This window comes from Sceloporus undulatus, chromosome 2 (assembly GCF_019175285.1).
Source record: "Sceloporus undulatus isolate JIND9_A2432 ecotype Alabama chromosome 2, SceUnd_v1.1, whole genome shotgun sequence".
Lineage (NCBI taxonomy): Eukaryota > Metazoa > Chordata > Lepidosauria > Squamata > Phrynosomatidae > Sceloporus > Sceloporus undulatus.
In genome coordinates, this window is record NC_056523.1 from 215,405,194 (window position 1) to 215,422,658 (window position 17,465).

Consider the following 17,465-nt stretch of genomic DNA (forward strand, 5'->3'; position numbering starts at 1 on the left):
AAGAGGGAAAAAAAAGGAAAGGCCCAGTTGTGGCTGGCAGTTTTCCTGTCAGTAGGGCTGTAAATCCACTCCAGGTTTTATTCCATACTTTCAAGGAGCTATTGAAAGTGTTGAACCTATTCTGGGATAGGATTCAACACCTTTAAAGTTGGAGTTAAAGCACAGAGTAGACTCATTGCATTCCTGGGATGTTGTTATGTACAGAGATCTTGTAGTACCTTGTATAGATCTTGTACAGACAGCCCTAAAGGGGCAGCATGCAGCCACCCCTGTTTCAGCCAGACTGGGGCCACAGCAACCGCACACTGCAGCCCTAGTCTGGCCTTTGCAGGGCACAAAAAGTAGCCACAAAAAGTGGATCCTTTTTATGCCCTGCAAAGGGCACAATAGCAGCGTTGCCACAGCTTGGCAATGCTCCTTCGGCACTGCATCATCTGTACGTAGTGCCAGAGGAGCCCTGTGATGCCATGTGCTGTGTGGTGTGTCCCTAAGATGGCCCAAACAGCTGGTCTGAACAGCTCCTAACATTCTTGGTTTCCACTCCACTAAATGCATCTCAGGAAGTAGACTGAAGTCTATGAAAGCTCATGCTCCCAACTTCTTTCTTTCAGTTAGTCTCAAAGGTGTTACAAGATTCTCTACATACTGTTCTACAGACTAACATGGTTATATCTTTGAATTCTACCACTGTTCCGTGCCTTAAGTGATTTCCAATTAATGGTAACTCTAAAGTGACCTTTTCATGGGGTTTTCTTGGCACACTCCTTCAGACAAGGTTTGCAATTGCCATCTTCTCAATTGTTACTTGGCCAAGGTAACCCAGTGGGTTTCCATGACCAAGAGGAGATTCAAACCCTGGTCTCCAAAGTCTCATACCACAACACTATGCTGGCTCCTGAGACATAAGTCACCAATTGACTCAGTTAGAATTGTTGTTGAAATGGGAAGAAATTGCCTTTCTGACTCAGACCTCATTAATCTAACCCAACAACACCCAGACAGTCCACCATATGTCCTCAGCTTGTTTTTCTAAGTTCCAAGGGTCCTACAGCCCTTGTTGTCACCATGCTGATGTTATTCAGCAAAAAGACAAATTTTTTTAAATAGAAAAGAGTGTTTACTTGATTTATATCTTGCCTTCCTTCAAAAATGACTGTGATTCAAGGCAGTTCACAAGATTCCCTCAGCCTTCCCAGCCAAATAACAGACAGTAATAAAAATGAGAAAATTATAATATTAAAAATATATATATTATTGAAATGCAATAGAATTTTTGAAAATGCGCTCTACATGGGGCTACCTTTGTACCAAGTCTGGAAGCTTCAGTTAGTCCAAAATGCCGCAGCCAGACTGGTTGTTGGATCTTCAAGGCAAGATCACATAATGCCGGTATTAAAATCTCTCCAGTGGCTGCCAATTAGCTTCCAGGCCCAATACAAAGTGTTGGTCATTACCTTTAAAGCCCTACATGGCTTGGGCCTGAGTTACCTAAAGGAACGCCTCTCCCTACACAATCCACCCCGCACTCTCAGAACTACAGGGAAGTATCTACTAGAGCTTCTCAGAGTGAGACTAAAATCTACCCACCAAAGATCTTTTTCGGTTATGGCCCCTTCATATTGGAATAATCTCCTAGAGGAGATACGGTGTATCCCTACATTGGAAACGTTTAAGAAGACGCTAAAGACCTGCCTTTTGCAATTGGCATATCCTCTTAATTCGATATAAAGTATACACTATAGAAATTAAATCAAGACCAAAATATGTTATGACTGACATCATATGCTGCATAGATTGATATGTTTTTATAGATTGTTTTTAACAAATTATTGTTATATTATGATAATCATATTTTAAATTGTAATTGTTTATATTGTCGTTTTATATTCTGTTGTAATCCTGCTTCGATCTTGGGAGAAGTGGGAAATATAAATAAAACGTATTATTGTTGTTGTTGTTGTTGTTATTATTATTATTATTATTATTTTAAATGGTACTTACTTCAATCAGATGCTAAAAGCCTGATTATAAAGGCCTTTGGCTGCTGAATGAAGAATAGTTTTCCTTCCCTTTGAGGGAGTTTGCCATGCTGGAATCAATTACTGAGAAGCTACTAAGAAGGCCTGGGATCAGTAACACCTTGTTCTAAATACAGTAGGCCCTTGGTATTCTGTGGTGTTTGGTTCTAGGATCGTAAAATAGCAAAATCAAGGTTTGCTTTTTGGAATTCATTTATTTTTAAATATTTTCAAACTGAGGATTATTGAATCCATGGATAAAGAATCCATGGATATAGAGCACTGACTGTAGTCTAGTAGCACTCCTGAACCATTCTGAAGAACTAACTGACTTGTAAAAAAGGCTTGTGCTCCTTGAGTGCCTTGGTTTGCTATCGAAGCATCTGATCTAGAGTTTAAAAACTGGTCTTGCCTTCTGTAACTGTGCCACATCACTTGTGACGTGTTTGCATTTGACCTCTATGTGGTTTGTGTACATGTGGGTCCTAGAACCACATGTGTTGCCCTCGCCGGATCTAACCAAGTGTTGTCCACATCTTCAAGGTCTTGGGCAGTGTCTTTTTTCATTCCCAGTACTGGAGATGATTTTAACTGAAGATGCCAAGGTTTGAACTGAGATCTGCCATATGAAGGAGTGACAATTGAAAACTCTCATGCCATCCTGCCACCATTGTTCAGATTTTCCAATTGAGCTATTTCCTCAAATAATTGCAGTGTAGCTTCATTGATTCCATGTCCAGACATGAACCAGATTAGATTTTACTTGCAGCTCCAGTGATATTTATGGAATCACAGCATGATCCAGTCCTTCTAACATTACTCATGGGTTTGTTTACCTACAGCCCTCTCCTTCCTAACCTACCCTGCAGTTACTCTATAGATAGCTGAAAAAAGGAATGGAGGCGATTTTTCTCAATCCCTCCTTACCTGTTGCCTGAGATTTTGTTTACCCTATCATTATGTAAGGGTGGGGCAACCACCCCAGATAGAAAGAATTGGGGTGACACAAAAAGAGGCGCAACATGTCCAGTTCTGGGCACCACAATTCAAAAAAGATGTTGAGAAGCTGGAGTGTGTCCCGAGGAGGGCAACCCAAATGGTGAAGGATCTGAAAACCATGCCTTATGGAGAGAGACTTAGGGGACTGGGTATGTTTAGCCTGGAGAAGAGAAGGTTAAGAGGTTATATGATACTGTTTAAATATTTGAAGGGGTGTTATACTGAGGCTGGAGCAAGCTTGTTTTCTGCTGCTCCACATAATAAGACACGGAGCAATGGATGCAAGCCACGGGGAAAGAGATTCCACCTCAACATTAGGAAGAACTTCCTGACAATAAGAGCTGCTCATCAGAGGAACACATTCCCTCAGAGAGTAGTGGAGTCTCCTTCTTTGGAGGTTTTTAAACAGAGGCTGGATGGCCATCTGTCTGGGATGCTTTGATTCTGTGTTCCTGCATGGAACACAGAACACAACAGCCAGGGGGTTGGGCTGGATGGCTCTTGTGGTCTCTTCCAACTCTGTTATTCTATGATTCTGTGTTAGTTATTTAATTAGTTCTTACTGTGAGGGATAAGGAATGACACTCCCCTTAGGTGCCAAAATTACTCTGGGTAAAATACTGTGAAATAACTTTGGTTGCTACACAACTTTGACATGATTGGGCACCCAATTTGTTGTCTTGCCTTGGCAGCAAAATATCTTGAACTAATCCTCTTGTCCAACTTGCCGATGAATGAGATTCTAGCTAGGTGGCTATGTTCCCTACTTTATGGAGGAAAAGTCCTCCTTCTGAAGGTATCCTCTTGTGTTGGAAGGCTGCACAATTCAAAACTGGTTTAAAGATGGAAAACCATAAGAACAGTGAGGAGGTTCTGAGGTAATTAATAATAATAATAATAATAATAATAATAATAAATTTTATTTGTATACCGCTTTTCCATAGATCAAAGCGGTTTACAGACCATGTAAAAACCATTAAAAAATCTCATAAAAATACATAAAATCTACTAATACAAATTATACAAATTCTGAACACAATCATTCAACAGGGTAAGGCAGAGAATCGATGGAACGGGAATACACAGTTTCATTTTACAGGGGGGAAGGCTTGACAAAAGAGGAAGGTTTTGAGCCTCTTTTTAAATGTTACCAGGGAGGTCACATGATGGAGCTCCTCGGGGAGACCATTCCAAATTTGTGGGGCCACCACTGAATAGGCCATTCAGGATGTAGAAACATGTTTGGAAGATGGAATTTCCAACAAGTTCTTCCCGGATGTCCTGAGTGTGCAGGGCGGATTATATGGGGAGATGAGGTCCCTCAAGTAACTCGGGCCCAAGCCAGACTCCAGATTCTCCCAGAACCAAACCTACACCTTGTTAGAATCTTTCATGCTCCTCTTAGAACCCATCTGAACCAGTGTCAACCCACAATTTGTCTGTTGTACATTACTTTGACCTACTAGATCTTCTATGAGGACTAGTATTCTTAAAATCTAATATTATAATGCCCATTATGCAGACATGCATCACCACTTCCTGATACTTACTTGACTATATTGCCTTGCAGTTCAAACAGTGGCTATTTGTAAAGAAATATATTCAGCTGTGTATACACACTATGGTGCCCAAATTCACATACTGATCTAAAGTGAGATTCTCTGGTCCTTTTGAAAGAGTTGTTGATCACTTCTTTTAAATCAAGGTGTGACCTACCTGTTTTGACAGTTCTAGAAAAATAGATCTATTTCATTCAACAGAGCAATTTCTTTTCCAAATGCTCCCACAGTCCTGGACGATGAGGGTTGGGGACCATTGCTGAGGTTCAATGGAGGATTTATACGTTATGCTTATTTAGACATTGGTGTCAATGATGAAAAACACTAACAGAAAGTCATGCAGGGAAAACTTTTGATATCATCTGAGAAATATAGGTATGTCTGTCATGTCTGTTTGCACACATGTGTGAGAGAGTTTTCTAGAAAATGGCAGAAGGCAACAAAAAAGGCCATTTGCTTTAAAAAAAAAACATTGAATTTCCTGTGGTCTCCATAATTTGACTTGAAGACATATGGGAGTCACGTTCTTTGAGATCCATGCATCAAAATTGAAATTTGGTGTGTGTGCATGTGCATGTTTGTGCATGTTGGAACAGATACACTAAGCTTCAACTCTATTATGAAATATGTTCAGCTAGTCATGTTAACTCAGTAACAGCTTTATAGAGTGAGTAACTGGTTTTTCAACATAACATATGCTTCTGTAGGTTACAGCCTACCTCTTCAGAACGGAAAGTGAAATAGCTGACAGCAACACAGTAATAATGGATTTTCTCCCTCCCTTCCTCTCTTGGCCATTCTATTTTTAAAGGGGGAGCAATCCATACTATAAATCACATGGGAACTTCCCACTTTATCCTGGGAGAAGAAACCATTGCCCCTGTTCAAACATTGTTAAACAGAATCACTCTGAAGCCCCTCTCAGATCTCTTTAAGAGAGTGTCCAGAAATACCAGAGCATGAATGTAACTTATTACAAATGATGAGATAGTAGCAACAGTTGTGTAGTGGTCTGAGCGCTGAACTTGGAGTCCATGAGAACAGGATTTGAATCTGTTCTTGGCCATGGGAACCCTTTGGGTGACCTTGAGCAGGTCTTACTCTCTCAGCTTCAGAGGAAGGCATTGACAAACCTCCTCTGAATAAATTTCCAAGAAAACCCTCAGATATGTTGGAGTTAACCTGAAGGCACATATCAGCAAAGTGTAGTAGCAGATATTATTCTTACTGTTGTTATTATAACAACAATTGCAATAATTAAAGCATACATTTGGCTTACTCTTAGAGGAATGGGTGTGCCACTTCACCTGACTGTCTTATTTGCAACCCATACTCAGGACAAGAAGCTACAGTGAGAACTGAATACGGAGAAACAGAATGCTGATAAAGGAGTCAGGCAAGGATGCATTCTATCATCTATCTTTTCAACATGTATGCAGAAAATATCATACACACAGAAGGCTTAGGCTCAGAGGCAGGAGGAGTGAAGACTGGAGGAAGAAACATTAACAACCTAAGATATGCAGATGACACCATGCGATTAGCAGAAAGCAACAAAGACCGGAAACAATTACTAAAGATACTCAAAGAAGAAAGTGCTAAGTTAGACTTAATGCTGAATATTAAGAGAACAAAAATAATGGCCAGATAAGAATTTCATGAATGCATCCTAGTTAATAATAAAATAAAAATAGTCAAAGAATTCCCATATCGTTGGTCAAACATTGATCAGAATGCAGTCAAGAAATCAGAAGAAGACAAGGAATGAGAAGGGCTAGACAAGATCCTAACGTGCAAAGATGTAACACTGAATATTAAAGTTAGGATCTTCCAAGTCATTGTATTCCACATCACAGATGTGTAAGCTGGGCAGTAAAGAAAGCAGATGGATACAACAGCAACTCATGTAAGATGTGGTGCTGGAAAAGAATGCTGAGGATACCATGGACAGCCAAAAAGACAAACAAATAGGTCCTTGACCAGATCAAGCCCAAACTCTCCCTGGAAACTAGGATGACTAAACTGAGGTTGTTGTTCTTTGGACACAGCATGAGAAGGAAAGATTCGTTAGAATAGGCAGTGATGCTAGGAAAAGTGGAAGGCAATAGAAAGAGAGGAAGACTGCAAACCGGATCGCTAGACTCATTCAGGGAGACTATGGACCTGAGCCTGCAGGCCTGAGCAGAGAGGTAGAAGACAAGGGGGCTTGGAGATATCTCATACACAGGGTCACCATGAATCGTGGTCAACATGAGGGCAGCTAACAATAACCAAAAAAAGCATACTTATATTACATTGGCCTAAATCTTGTTGGTTAATTCTAACTAAGGTAAACCAGTTTAATCAATTGTTGAGAAGGACATCAACCTGTAGGTAAATCTCACTGGTTCAATAGGTCTGGTCTAATTTGGACTAATGATAGGACCCAGGCTATTATTACTGTAACCCAATGAGGGGTTAACCATAACTCCTTTTGTGGTGTAACTCTTTGTATTGTTTTTATAATTATGCTTTCCACCACAAGCCACTGGCTTGTATCACTGTAATGCTTTTTTTAAAAGGCAGAAAAGGTAGCTATTTTTGTCACAGCTGACTAAATTTTCAAATATTATAACAATAATGGCAACTGACCATTTCCATAAATTTCTGGGACCAGAACTATGGCTAATTACCACTTTCAAGGCTCTGGGAGAAGCTAAAGTGGTAATTCAAATGTCTGGCTTTTATGTCTAACCTATGTCTAACCTATTCATTCACACTTTTCCCTGTTTAGCTAATGGAGCTTGCTGATGGATGCCTTAGAGCGAATAAATATACAACATTTATTGAGATGCAGCTCTTAAGTGGCACAGCTGTCCTCAGGCATTTCTTCATCAGCGTTCATATTCATACTCTTAACTATATGTTTAAAACTGAAGGGAAATTATAATTTTTCCAAGGAGATTTGAATAATATCTCAAAATCCTCATTGCCTATGGGATGTGTGCTCCATTCTCCCACTCCAACCATCTCTTCTTGATACCTGGAACCATATTTAGGTATTCTTTTATCCACCTGCAAACTCCTACCCCACTGTTTCTCCTCCCTCCCCCCCTCCCCCCCTCCCTCCCTCCCTCCCTCTCCTTGTTGCCAATTAAGATCTGAAAAGCATGTGTAACCATGCTGAAAAGTATATAGTTACAGAACTGTGCAACCGTCTTTATAGGTTACTGACTGTAGAATGCTATAATTGCATTTAGCCAAAGTCAGCGATTCATTAGAGAGTTTTCCCAGTCCCACAAGGAGGTTAGTGGTGGAGGGGGCAGTGTTAGACCATGTATCTTCAATTCCCCTACTTTTGCAGAAAATAACAATACTTGGATAGGACTTTTTCATATTTCAACAAACTAGAAACCAGAGTTTGGAAATGTTACTACAGCTCCTAGCATCCTTCATGATGAGTGGGTGACTCTGCAATATATCATCCCAAAGAAACTTTCCCAAACTGTGACAGGAACTACAGCAGGAGAACCCTGAGTTCCTTCATGGCAGGAGGTTGGACTGGATGGCCCTTGTGGTCTCTTCCAACTCTTTGATTATATGATTCTAACAGGAATGAATATGTACACCCTGGGCAGCATCATAGCATCGCCCCCTCTCTTAGAAATAATTTGTTGCCTACAGCCAAATTTTTAGATCCCTCCCTCCAAGTTGTTCTTACTCCTCTGTGTCACTTTCTCAATTTCTCCTTTGTTATTGTTGTGTGCCTTCCAAATTATGGCAACCCTAAGAGGACCCTTTCTTGCCAAGTTTCTGTTTTTGCCATTGCCATCCTCTGAGTCTAAGAGAGTGTGACTTGCCCACGGTCACCCAGTGGGTTTACGTGGCCAAGCCTAGACTTCATCTTGGTCTGCAGAGTCTTAGTCCAGCACTCAAATCACTACACCACACTGACTCTCTCAACTTCTGGGTGTTGACTAAGCACTTGAATAAACAGCATACAGTGATTATGGTGGATGATGTGGTCCTTGGAAAATCAGTATTATCACATACTTCTCAGTGCATAAAAGAACAAAGCCACAAGAATTTTGTGCGCCTTGTTCATTCTTCATTGAGCTGCTAGAAACCTAGAGGATAAACATGAAGATGGGTGGGTGGGGAGAAAAAGGAAATTTCTGTCTCTCTCTCTCTCTCTCTCTCTGTTTGTGTAGTTTAAAGGTTTGCAACCATATACGATGAGATCTCTGCCTAGATCCAATATTGTGCTAGGAGATGTGTAAATGCACAGGAATCTCCTCTATTCCACACCACAATGCAGAAAAACATGCTGTCTGAGACCTCCGGGAAAGGTTTTAAGGATCTATGGGTGTGTGTGATTTGCCACCTCCTGTTTTTGTTGATGGAAGCAATTCTGTCAGTGGAACAACACTGTTGGGTTCCATCCTATGACTGGAAAGTAATAATTATGGATGTGTGAAAGCTCTGAGAAGTGTCATGTGAAAGATAAATTTTTCTTCCTGTGTTTAAAATTCTTTAGATGATTCTTCTGAGAAGAAACCGCCATGTTGAGTTTTCATCTACATGGAATTAAGTAGAACATTTAATCTCAGTTCTTATCACCTTTGCTTGCTATTTGGAGAGTTGTTCTACCAGCTGAGGACTCCAAAGAAGATATTAAGTTGTTGGTGGAAGTCCGGAAGGCCAACATGACATCCTGACTTGAAATCTGCATTTATGTTTCCTGTGAGTCACTGTAAGGATGTGTGGAATCCCACTGAGAGAGTACTGGCTGTTCTTTTTGACACTCTTTTTTTTTTCCACCTCAGCATTCTTTGAAGACCTCTCTTATTCTGGTAAGGGAAGTTCAGATTTGCTTTCAATTTTTACTTGAGGCAAAATCTGATGACAAGTCAAATGGAAAGATGTAATGCTAAAATGACCACAGAAGTGTTTACTCTCAGTGTGTGCCTTCTTGTGGCTATGCTAAGGTTAACATGTATGTATTGATGTATTTTAAGCCCTTAGAAACTGGAAAGTCTAGATTCTTAAAGTAGCTCAGGGAGCAGTAATCTTGTCCTCATTTCCAGTAAAGCCAGCAATAGTGTCACCAACATCAGGTAGTAAATCTTGCATTGCAGCAATGAAACCACACTGGATTTTACAGAAACTGCTCCAGGATTTGAGAGCCAGTGTGATGTAATGCTTTGAACAATGACTCTGGAGACCAGGGTTTGCATCCTTGCTCAGCCATGGAAATCCATTGAGTGACCTTGGCCACACTCACTCAGCCCCTAAGGAAGGCAAAGGCAAACCTCCTTTGATCACATTTTGCCAAGAAAACCCTGAGATAGGTTTGCGTTAGGATCACCATAAATTGGGAACAATGTGAAAGCACACAACTATTCCAGGATTAGTTGTTGTTGTTGTTGTTATTATTATTATTATTATACTTTATGTTGCGCTGTAGATCTTGAATGATTTATTTTCTGCCTGTTTATGGGAGCTATCCATGGTCCTGAATACTAATTCCAAAATAGGTTCAACATCATGGAGACCTCATGTAAGATAAAGCATGGATTCACTACCTTGAGACAGTGGAGCCATCAGTTGCCACACATTATCAGCAAATACTACTGTTCGAATGGTTACTGAGCTTATTTTGCATACATTTAAATTTCAATTGAATTTTTCACAGGCTGTATATTTTTTCTTTGCCTTCCCCTCTGACCTCACTGCTTACATTTTCTCTTTGAGCAGAAGCTTATGCAGTAATGAATATGCTTGTCTTTATGGTGATATAGGACTCTTTCTTATGTTTGAAAGTACCCATAGTAACCTCCAGAAAAGAATAGTCTGAACAGTCTGGTTTGAATTCTTCCTATTCATAGTATTTATTTATTTATTTTGCTTTGTTGACAATATAGCTCAAGGTTTCCCTTTATTTTTCTTGTCATTGCATTCTTCAGTGATTTCCAAGCCAGGAAACGAGACAAACCACAAAGCTGCATGTGATTGCTTGGACAGTATTGTTGTCCTGCACAAAACAACTTCACTGTAATAAGCAGAATTCCTTCCTATATGTTATTCATTGTTGTATAAGGAGGGGCTGAGTACTCAAAGCAATGTTTCTTTGAGTTTTGATGCATCTGTCCTTGAAACAGGCATTATGCAGCATCCGCTGAGTACACACATTCTACTGCTTCTCAATAGATGGCATCTGAAACTATGTGTGTTATCATTATTATTCTGGAATGACTAAAAAGCATGGAAGACAATGTTCTAAACTGCAATTACCAGAAGAGGATTGCTTTTTTTGGTAGCTATCTCCACATGGTAGGAGGTTTGTCCAGAACTGAATTTGTTCACAGTGATCTATTTCTTAGTGACACCTCTTGTCTTATGCAAGCCATTAAAAACCCATCAAAATGTGTTTAACTGTCTTGATAATAGAAAGTGGAAAGGTCATGGTGGCTCAGTGGTTAAGACACTGACCCTGACAATTGGAAGATCGGCAGATTGGCAGTTTGAGGTCCAAGCACCACGTGATGGAATGATTTCCTGTCACTAATCTGAACTTATGCCAACCTAGCATGTAAAAGTGCAAGTAGATAAATGGTACCACTTTGGTGGGAAGGTAACAACATTCTGTGCAGTCATGCTGATGATATGATCACAGAGTTGTCTTTGACAATGCTGGCTCTTTGGCTAAGTAACAGAGATGAGCACTGCTTACAACTTGACAAGCTTGTCAAAGGGGAAACCTTTATTTAGTCAAGGATAGGAAGTACAATGGATTTATGCTGCTATCCCTAATAGTCAAGGAAAATACATTTGTTGGATTTACATTTCACCATTAAAATATCAATTTTCTGTTACCTGAGACTGTTAAAAGAAGAAATCAACCCTTCCTTGAAACCCATACAGTTTTGAGGTTTGCAATCAGTTTTGATGAGGAGAAATCTTCACAACATCTGGACATTTGACAAATATGCCTGTGTGCAACATGGAAATTTTAAATAATATGTAACAAAGCAGAAAAGGCAGATCTACTCAACACCTTCTTTACCTTCAGTCTTCCCTCAAAAGGAAAATAGTGCTCAACCTGGAGAAAATGGAGCAGATGATGCAGTAGGGGAAATGCAGCACAGAATAGATAAAGAGGTAGTGCAAGAATGCCTGGCTACTCTAAATGAATTCAGGTCTTCAGGGCTAGATGAACTACATCCAAGGGCATTAAAAGAACTGGCAGAAATAATCTGAGAGCCAGTGTCAACAATCTTTGAGAATTCCTGGAGAACAGAAGAGGTCCTAGCAGACTGGAGGAAAGCAAATGTTGTCTCCATCTTCAAAAGAGGAGGGGAAGAGGACCCTAATAATTATCACCCACTCAGCCTGATATCAATATCAGGAAAGATTCTAGAGCAGATAATGAAATAGACAGTCTATAAGAACTTAGAAAGGAATGCCTTGATCATTAAAAGTCAACATGGGTTTCTTTAAAAAAAGCCATGCCCGACTAACATCACACACGCACACACACGCACGCAAGCACACATGCATGCACACACACACACACGGGGGTGGGGGAGGGAGGGAGTTACAAGCTTGATAGATGTAGGAGGGGGTGTCATACACTGCATCAATAGGAGCATAGTGTCTAGGTCAGTGTTTCCCAAACTTTGGTCCTTCAGATGTTTTGGACTTCCAGCTCACATAATTTCTGGTTGTTAGTGAAACTGGCTAGGGCTTCTGGGAGCTGAAGTTCAAAACACCTGGACTACCAAAGTTTGGGAAACATTGGTCAAGATCAAGGGAAGTAATAGTACACTCTATTGTGCTTTGATCAGACCTCACCTATAATACTGCGTATATTTCTGGGCATCACAATTCAAAAAGGATATCAACAAGCTGGGTGTGTTTGATGAGATCATTCAAAATGGTGAAAGGTCTGGAAACCATGCCCTATGAGAAGCGGCTTAGAGAGCTGGATATATTTATTCTGGAGAATATAAGGTTAAGGATTGACATGACAGCCATGTTTAAATATTTGAAAGGGTGTCATATGAAGATGGAGCAAACTTGCTTTCTGCTGTTCCAGAGACTAGGACACAGGGAAATGGATTCAAACTACAAGAAAACAGATTCCACCATACCATTAGGACGAACATCCTGGTGGTAAGAGCTGGCTGACAGTAGAACACACTGCCTTGGAAAGTGCTGGAATCTCCTTTAGAGGTTTTTAAAGAGAGTCTGGATAGTATGCCAGTGTATCGTAAATATCCCTTAGAAGAGCTATGTCACTAAACCCCTATACTGATACTGCAACATATGTAAATCAAAAGTCATTGAATATGACTGACAACCAGTTATGCAATTGCACAATGCACAGAGGCAATGCACATTCACATGCTACTCCATGTACTTTAATGCATTATCGCATGTGGAATGGTCCCACATGTGCAATTCTGCTTATGTCACCATCAACTGGATCTGAGAACTGAACATTCTAACTTTGCATGTATAGCACATTTTATGCCTTATAAGTCACTATATTTGACTATATATATAGTCTATATGTGTAACTTAAACCATCAGAACACCCTCCTGCTATATTCACTTTGGACATTCTATATATTTGGCTCACAAAGTGGTGCTGTAATACTGATTGCCAAACACAAAAGGAGACTTAAGTCACTAAAAAATCCAGGTGCTAGTGCAGTGCAGGCCTGGGAGATTTCTTCTTGGAAACTAAGCACTGCTCCTGTTTCTGAGAATAAAGTCCAAGGACTCAGCATGACTGGAAGTCACTCACATATTGGGAAGTCCACTCACAGATTTTCCGATGTCTCCTTTCCACAGTTCATATTTCTCTAGAAAAATCTGCCCTAAAGAGTTCCTCAAATGGGGCGGCGTGGAAGTGGCAAGGGTGCCTGCGGCCCCGGAAGGAGCTCCGTTTTGGAGCTCCTTCCACCTTTGCGTCGCTGGGCACAGCCTTTACATGGCTGCGCCAGCGACACAGAGCAGAAAGGGGCCAAGCGGCCCCTTTCTCCTCCTCCCCGCCGCCGCCAGGTGTCCTTGGGGCTTGAAGCCCCAAGGACACCCCTTTTCAGGCCACAGGGAAGTGGCCTTTTGCCACTTCCCCGCAGCCTGGAAAGCGGCGGATCGGGGCCTCAGAGGCTGCCATTGTGGCAGCTGAGGCCCTGATCCGGCAGGCAAAGGGCTGGGTACAGACTGCCCCAAATGGGCGGTCTGTAATGCGCCAAAGAGTGTTGGTCTCTGGCAATTCCCAGGAGTTGTTCTTGCTGCCCTTCTGTGGACACAATCTTTGCCCCTTTTTCTGTTATCCATTAACAAAAGGAGCCCACTTGGCTCTTCTCCAGAATAAAAGGGTGAAAACTTGTCTTTTGTTGTAGAGATGCAAAGCTGAAAGGATGAAATATTTATCAGCAGGAAACACTTTTCATTATCTGTATGAAGAGGATCTCTTCAGAGCAAGATAAAGGGAGAAGGAAAAAAAGAACAGAAAAGAAAGGAATGTGATTGAACAGCTGAGGGGGGAAATTGCATAATAGGTAGATACAATGCAAAATCTTTCATTTCCTCACAATGTTTTTAATTAGATTTTTCCATTCAATTAGGTTTTTTTTTAAAAAAAAGATCATCATGGAAACAGCTGACAGTGGAAGACATATCTAAATCTCTTTTCATTTAGTGAGCAGGTGTGGAGGTTTGATTCCAGTGTGTGAACTTACCCAATTTAAATCAATTCTGGCATTACAATTTGCATCCATGCTCTGAATTATCTCACGCATCATAAAGATGTTTCTTAAATTGTTGAGCAGTTACGCCTTCCATGTTATATGCATGTGTGCAATGGGAAGTCCTCCTGATGACCACATGGGACCCACCTCCAAGCAATAAGGTTTAATAATTTGTTTGGACCAAGAGATATACAAGACAGGGCCCTTGGATGAGAAGAGAAACCTTATTCCATCCAACCCTCAAATATAGATATTCCCCATTAAAGAAAATGTGACTAGAATTTCTGAAACAATGGAGTACCTATAATATTTGACTACCAATGTGGATCATGTAAATACTTTATTTAGGTACAGCACTAAAACATTGAACCTTATGGGATTGCCATGAATAGGTAGAACAACGTATTTAATGGTCAGTTGTAAAACTGCTCTGTGCAGTCACTTGTACAAAAGTGTAATCCAGCACAACTGTCTTTGTGGGGATTATAATTTTTTTGTCTGTTAAATTGGATTTAGACCTACATTTGCCACAATTGACAGATGACATAACATGGAAATAAACACTGATGTTGTATGCTTATATTATTAGGACTCAATGCTAGACATACTCTGTGGATGTAACTGAGCAACATTTGATCATCATAGCAAGCCCTGAACATCCAGTACCAAGTCTTGGCTGCAGGAACTGAAATGGAGGGAGGCATTGTGATGAAGTTGCAATATTGAATTTTGTCAGGAGAAATGGGGGAATGTAGATTCAATTAAATGTATAAAACAAGCAGCCCGTTTTAATTTCAGAGAGCAACCTTTGGAAAGCCAGTGAAACATTAGATTAGTGTAGGCAGAAATGCTGAATCACTGGGGAAACTATTTTAATTAATAAAGTAGTGCGTAGATAAATGTATTTTAAAAATTAAAAATATAGCAGAAATAGGCACTGTTACTCATAAGCTGAATCAGCCTCTCAAGGGCAGTCTGTCTCTTGGACTGGGCCAAAATTACTCATATCTGCTTTATTTTTTTACTTAGATTAAAGTGTGTGGGGTGGGGTGTTTCTTTTTCAATGATGGTTTGGCATGCATCTTACATATTTCTGCCTGATTTGAATAACTATGTCAAGGGATTTTAAAAAATTCTTGAAGAACCTAGAATTCAAGACATATAGCCATGTTGGTCTAGAAAATCAGTATGCAAAGGGTCTTACAGCATCTTTGAGACTAACTGGAAGATAGAAGTTGGCAGCATGCGCTTTCACATACTTGAGCCTACTTCCTAAACATGCATCTGAGAAAGTAGGCTCAAGTCTACAAAAGCTCATGCTACCAACATCCATCTTCTAGTTAGTCTCAAAAGTGCTGCAATATTTATTTGCATATTGAAGAACCTAGGCATCCAAATAGGCAATATTCATAGTTAGGACACTCTAGCAAGCAAATTGGATGCATCTGTAATGAACCAGTAGGCTTGAACTAGGCAATCCTGGAGCAAGGAAGACTTTACTATCTGTGCCATTAGGACAATTTGTGAATGGTGGAAATAGGTTTCAGCTTGAAGTAATTTTCCTACCTGAAAATTGCAGAGATCAAAAAGCTTGTCAGCCAAGTAAAGAGACCAGAGGAATCAATATGGGCTTAGCTGGCTTGGCTTCCAGTTGTAGCAACTTTTGGTCATCTAGAAAAGTTGATGTACAAATTCCTCATGCCCTGTCTTGCCTGCACTGCTTTTCAGAATCATCACCAGCATGTCTTTGACCACAACACTTGCCTCTAGTTCTTCTGATCCTTGTTTATTTGCTTCAGAAGCTGACTCCATGGCTGTATTAGATCATGTTACTAACCTGTGGTCCATGGTCACCTCTTTTTTACTCATCCCATGCCTGCCAGGTCTGAAGCTGATGGGCCCTGATAGTTCCATTGACACCAAGGTCACAATCCTGTAAGGTTCAGTGTAGTGCAGTAGTTTTGCATGTGGAACTATGCTACAGCTAGCCATTCACCAAACCCCGGTCCTTCCACAATGTTAGTGTAGATCATCTCCATGGCTATGCCATACCTGTTGAGAACACTGGTAGAATGAGAAGCATTTGGCTTTTCCCCCCAGGAGCCAGATGCTAAATGATGACATCTTCTGACAAAGTTTTCTGGAGTTCTCCAGAGGTCTCAGTGAATGATGAAGTCATTCCATGTCTGGCTAGAAGAAGGAAGAGAATACTAACCTCTGCATGATTAAAAGAGAGGGAGAGATTTATAGGCATAATGTTGACTCACTGACAGGATGCTAGTCCGAGACTGCTGACACACTGCTATAATCGTTGACTAGAGGCACTTGTAGGGGCTGACAAGGAGAAACTTACATCCGTGAAGGCCACTGGATATTGCCCAAAGACCTTGGCAGCTAAGGATTGGGCACATGCATAAGGAGCACTTCATTCAATCTAGACCCTGACCAATGATCACATCATCAGAACAACACTGGTAAAGAGTGAAAACATGTTGCAGCAGAAGAGAGAGAGCAAGTGAATGAAGGCCAGAACAAATAAAAAGGAGGACAAAGATGCAAAGCATCTGAGACTGAGCTCTTAGTAGTGGAAGGACAGTAAAATTTAATGTGTGGGACACAGTAGCAGAGAGGCTTTGAAGAGTGGGGAAAGAAAAAAAGGAATCACAAACCTTAGCAGAGAGCAAAAGGAAGATGAAGAGATAAATAAAAATGTGTTGTTATGCAGGAGTGTCACTAGGGGAGTGTGTCTGGGGGGTATGGAACACCCATCCTAAGGATGGGTGACACCATTGCTCCCTAAACATCTGCCTTTTGACAGAAGCAGGCTGTGGCATTTAAGTGCATCCCTTCAAAACACTGAAAAGATGGGGTGAGTAGGGGTAAGGCTTAGTGGGAGGAGAAAGGAGAGGCTTCAGGTTTTAGAATAGATTTTTATTTTAATTTTTTTTAAAAAATAATTAAAAATTTCTTTAAAAACATTTCATCTTACCAAATTTTCACTTTAACTGCATGGAATTATATACATGTAAATGCATTTAGGCTGTATGTGTGAAACTGTAATTTAAAGGTATAGTTTTAATGTTACTAGTTGTTTATGTCATAACCTTTGTCATTACATTCAGTGATATACGAGAATAACGAATTATGAG